Here is a 6,105-nt window from a genome sequence, read left to right as displayed (position 1 = left end):
GGCCGCCCCCTTCTTCCTCCTGGCATCTCACCAAAAGCCTGGCCCCTTCCCGAGGACTATGCCCTACCCCTTCTCTTCCACCTCCAAACTGAATTATGGAAGCACCAAGACTGGCTTCTCCCTGACCCCGACCTCTCCCAGAACTCCCTCCCTCTAACACCTGGTCAGTTTGTGGTCTATCGTCCTCTGGGAGAGAGAGACCCCCTCAAACCAAAATGGGAGGGCCCAACTTCGGTGATCTTGTGTACTCCGACAGGTGCCAAGCTGGCGCTCCCTAACAATCGGCTTACTCCATGGATTCATATTTCCAGGCTAAAGCCAGTCTCCAGTTCCCTGGGCCCTGAAGAAACTCACCTGGAGTCTTCGGCGACATCTTCCTGCAGACCTCAAACGAAATACTCTTGCTCTACCTCTCCTCATAACCCCTTAAAGCTTCATTTTTCCCACATCTCTCTTCTTGAGCCAGTTCCTGAACATGATCCATGTTAGTCCAGCCCTAACCCCTATCCTCCTACCCCTTCTCCTTATGCCCCTCTTAATAACCTCCACACCTTTCATGTGGGGATTTAAGGTGAGGCAAACATACACAGAAAAGAACACCAAGACCACCTCTCCGGCAGCAACAGCTGACTGTCCCTTGATGGGTTGCTCTGGCATTATTCATATCTCATTTCCCCTGACCACCAAGCTATTTCAACAGGCTACCCGCCCCTACCTTTGCTTTTTATATGATCAAACCCAAGATTACTGCAAACGGTGGCCTGACACCTACAGAGGCTGCCCATATTGGTCTTGCAGGATTCATGATGCTTTTTCGGGACAACTGAACATAGGCATCTTTTCCTACGTTAGCAATGCCCACACCTACAATCTCACCATCAAGGACTCATGGGATCCTCGGTGGGCTTTGGGAGTAACTGCTTCCATTTACTGTAATGGATATTCTCGCACTCCCTGTGGATCCCTCCACATATCTCAGGAATATGTCTCCATAGGTACCAAGGTGTCTCAGGTATCCTCTGACATCAAGCATTCAGAAAAAATCATCATGCAGGCCTTACAAAATTCCTCCTCCTCCTCCAGCTTGTTTTACTAAAAGACACCATTGGCCTCTTCAGTCGCACCTTTCCAACTATTAGCCCTGCCGATTGTTTTCTTTGCACTTCTCTAAACTGACCTCTGCTAGCTGCGGTTCCCCTAAACGCTACAAGCTACACATTCCTTTCTCAGGAGTCTTCCATAAAACATTTTCCTCACATCCCCTTGTGGGAACCTGAGGACATCACCTCCCACTCACCTCCCGGAACCTGCATCTACGGAACCCAAACCCTAGCTGCTCCTTCCATGACCTGTGCCATTAACATCAGTCTTAACAATACTACTTATGCCCAACCTGGACATTTCTTTTGGTGTAACGGAAGCCTCACAAATGTTCTCTTTAAGAACTTAACCTCCCCTTGTGTCCTTGTTACAATTGTTCCACAGTTAACCCTCTACAGCAGCTCGGAACTTTGGTTCCTTATGTCCCTACCCTCACGTGCTAAGCGTGCAGCTTTCCTACCCATACTGGTTGGTGTTTCATTGACCACTTCCCTTGCTGGGACAGGTCTATCAGGAGGTGCCCTTGCCCACTCCTTATGGGCCATTGAGGATATCAACACCCGGCTGGAGAGCGCTCTCTCCTCTACTGCCTCCTCCCTCACCTCTCTGCAAAAGCAGGTAACCTCCGTGGCCCAGGTGACTCTCCAGAATTGTCGGGCTCTGGACCTCCTTATGGCTGAAAAAGGGGGAACCTGTATATTCCTTCAAGAAGAATGTTGCTATTATATTAATGAATCTGGCCTAGTGGAACAAAATATCATCAAATTATGTAATTTGGCAGCAGACCTACAAAGATCCCACCCCCCAATTCCCCGTTCTCCTTGTGGTTCCAGTCTCCCCTTCTAACATGGGTATGGCCCATTCTAGGACCATTATCCATCGTTTTTCTCGCCTGTCTCTTTCTACCCTGTATCATTAAGTTCCTTCAGAACCAAGTGGGTAAAATCTCTAACCAGGCTTTTAACCAGCTTCTCCTCAGGAATTATTAGCTACTGGCAACAGATGAGCCCAGCGCCTCCTCTCGGGAACACCTCACTACCTGTTGAGGGAGCTGTAACCAACCTATGGACCTCCTTCCCAGGGGCCCTCCATCAGGATGCCTGGCTCATTCCACCTGAGGCCGCTACAAGGGACATTCACCAACCTCACCCCCCAAGAAACCTTCCCTTTTTCAGCCTTGTTATGGGGCTTCTGGACCATGATACTCCCGATTCCCCCACCCTGTCCCTGACTCCGCCCCCATTGAGCAGGAAGTAGCTGGACTGAACGACGCCCCCTTCCAATATAAAACAAGAAAGGGAGGAATATAAGGTCAACCCCCACCCCTTAGGTGCCAACATGGCGCTGGCCGAGCTTCTCTTCCTGATTTTACTCCTCATAACTTCTTCCCACTGGCACCAACTTGCACCCAATTGGCTCTCCCAATCAACTCTAACCCCGTTTCATGCCCCAACCAATCAGCCTCTTCCTGGCCCTATATAAGTGTGTGCATTTTTAAAATAAAACGGGACTTCTCCCATGATTTGCTTTGGACTGTGGTTCTGTGCGCTTCTTTCAATTGCTGCTGCTGCTACTGTTGATTTGTTTAGGATCAAGGTGGGTGCTTCCATATAAAATCTGATTTTTAATTCCTTCTCTGGCAATTCTTTCCTGGATTCTTTGCTTTGCATAATTATACCTACAGTGAAACCAGCATCCTAAAGTCACCTCCTACTCCAACATCACATGATCTTCTAATTCTACCTTCCCTTTCGTGGACTTGCCTAGCTCCAGCAAGGCTGCCATGGGGATTAGTTGGCTCCTCCAGCCCCACCTTTGTGACTTGTATTCTTGATAATTGCCATTCTGACTGGGGTAAGATGAAATCTCAGTGTAGCTTTAATTTGCATTTCTCTAATTGCTAGAGATGTTGAACATTTTTTCATATATTTGTTGACCATATTTATTCTTCTGTCAGTACCTGTTCAGTTCCTTTGCCCATTTATTGATTGGGTTATTTGTTTTTTTGGTGTTAAGTTTTTTGAGTTCTTTATATATCTTGGAGATTAATGCTCTGAGGTGAAGATGGCAAGAATTTCCTCCCATTCTGTACACTCTCTGTTCACGTTCTTGATTGTTTCCTTTGCTATGAAGAAGCTTTATAGTTTGATACCATCCCTTCATTGATGCTCGATTTTAATTCTTGTGCTTTAGGAGTCTTATTGAGGAAGTTGGTTCCTAAGCCAACATGATGGAGAGTTGGTCCTACATTTTCTTCTAGTAGGTGCAGGGGTCACTGGTGTAATGCCTAAGTACTTGATCCACTTTGAGTTTTGTGCAGTGTGAGAGATAGGGATTTAATTTCATTTTGCTACATACGGATTTCCAGATTTCCCAGCACCATTTGTATCTTTTTGGCACCTTTGTCTAGTATGAGGTAACTGTATTTATGTGGGTTTGTCTCTGTGTCTTCTATTCTGTTCCACTGGTCTTCATGTCTGTTTTTGTGCCAATACCATGCAGTTTTTGTTACTATGGCTCTGCAGTATAATTTAAGGTCTGGTATTGTGATGCCTCCTGCTTCACTTTCTCCCCTCTCGATCCCTCCCTGTTTGTGTCTCTTTCTTCTTTTATTTTTATTTATTTATTTATTTGCAGTACTGGGGATTGAACCCGGGGCCTTGTGCTTATGAAGCAATCACTCTACCAACTGAACTACAGCCCCAGCCCTCTTTCTTTTATTTTCTTTAACAGAACACTTATTGCACACTATGTGCAGTGCATGCAAAAATCCTCAAAACCAGGTGTGCACCTGCAATCCCAGGTACTCAACAGACTGAGGTATGAAGATCACAAGTTTGAGGCAAGCCTGGGCAACTTAGCAAAACCCTATCTCAAAATGAAAATTTGAAAAAGAGCTGGGGATGTAGCTCAGTGGCAGAATGCTTACCCAAGCATGTGCTAGGCCCTGGCTTTAATCCCCAGTAATACAAAACAAAACAAGTCAAAATCCTCAAATATGTTTCAAAGTAGGTAGAAGAAACAGAATTTTTTTAAAATTTTGAGTTATTGATTTATATATGTTTATCTTACAAAAAGGATTTGAAGCAACTGTCAATTTTAAGGCTTTTTCCCTGATGCCATACCAGAGTGGACAATAGAATTGAGCTGGGGCAAGACAAAAAGAATCCCTTTTATTTTACCTTAAAAATGTTTATATTGGCCAGGCATGTTGCCACACTCCTGTAATCCCAGTGGCTCAGGAGGCTGAGGCAAGAGGATTGCAAGTTCAAAGCCAGCCTCAGCAAAACTAAGGTGCTAAGCAACTCAATGAGATCCTGTCTCTAGATAAAATACAAAATAGGGCTGGGGATGTGGCTCAGTGGTCAAGTGTCCCTGAGTTCAATCCCCATACCCACCCCCAAAATATTTATATTATAGGATTGTGTGCCTCAGTGGTAGAGCAATTACCTAGCATGCACAAGGCTCTGGATCAATCTCCAGTTCTGAAAAAAAAAGATTTGTTGTATATTTATGTTGTATACTCATTTTACTTTTTCAAGTGTGCAGAAAAATAAAGAATAATATGACACCCCCAGTTTTATCACATTTGCCATATTTCATGATTTTTTTTGTTTTTGAAGAGCTAGAGATCAAATCCAGGGCTTGTGCATGCAAAGCAAGTGCTCTGTCACTGAGGTACATTCCCAGTTGCTTAGTTGTTTTTTTAAATAAAGCATTAAAGATACATTTGTCACCCTTTCAGTTCCCTTTCCCCAATGCATTCCCTTTCCTTCCCCAGTTGCCCTTGTTCTGAGTTTGGAGTTTTTCATTCCTCCGGATATTTTCATTTCTTCGACTTTATATGACTATATCCAGAAATGTTTTCCAGTATTTTGCAAACGTGATGTAGTCTTGTTTTGCATGCCTTGAGACCTTAGACCTGCATTAACACCATGTGGCCCCTGCTACAGGTAGCTTTTTATCCCTCACAGCTCTAGATAACCCTTATATTTACATGGTGTTCTCCAGTTTCCAAAGGACTTCAGGGTCTTTTATTCCCTGTTTATTTCCTGTGATCTTCACAAAAACAAGGGTTATGATCTCTCACTGAAATTAAGAGGAAACTGAGAACCAGAATGAAGTGACATGACCTAAGACCACAAAGGGTCCAAGCCCCGGGCTTACTGGCTCTGCACCTTTAGAAAACAGGGGTGAGCAACCAGAAGACAGGCAAGTGGAAAGGAGAGTAGTGTAGAGATGTGGGTAGGGAAGAAAGGTAGACAAGGGAGGGGAAAAGGGCAGAGCCAGCTGAGGATGCTGTATGGCTTTAAATCTACCAGTGATTCTCATTCTCAACCTTGGCGGCTCATTGGGATCACCTGGGGAGCTTCAAAAATTACTGATGCCTGGGACCCACCCCCAGAGATTTTAATGCGATTGGCCTGCAGGGAGGACTAAGCGGTAGGTTGTTTAAAAGCTCTCCAGCTGAGTTGAATGTATAGTCAGGGTTGCAAACCATTGACTAAGAAAAGCAATTTGTCAGGCAGTGAATTGGCTGAGGGGGCGGTACTCAAAGACTGGCTTGTTAACATTAATAAGATCTTAGACCTCTAAGGCTGGCTTGATATGCAATGTAAATAAGGTATTGAGATCTTAGACCTAGACAGAAATGCGCTAAAATGAAGAAAGTGATAATCCAGTTCCCTTAGTGCTGTTCATGGCTAGTCTTAGACTGTAGTGTTCAGTTATCAGGGCTTTGAGTTGAAGGAGAGCCCAGCAATTTTCATGATGAATGCCAGTAAACCCCCACAGAGTAATAGAATTCAGCAAACATTCTAAGTACTTCTTTTATGCAGGGTCACCTATGCTTCAGGGAAGGAAGATGGAGGGGAAAAAAATTGTAATCCTTTCCCTAAAGAAGCTCAGACTGGGGACCCAGACAAATACACAGGCAGTTAACACAATTTGGGGAGTGCCAGAGATTAAGTTCAGGGTGCAAGGGAACAGAGGGCAGAGAACACC

Source organism: Sciurus vulgaris (genome assembly GCF_902686455.1).
Source record: "Sciurus vulgaris genome assembly, chromosome: X".
Classification (NCBI taxonomy): domain Eukaryota; kingdom Metazoa; phylum Chordata; class Mammalia; order Rodentia; family Sciuridae; genus Sciurus; species Sciurus vulgaris.
The sequence above is the reverse complement of the archived record's forward strand: the minus strand, read 5'-3'. Positions refer to the sequence as shown.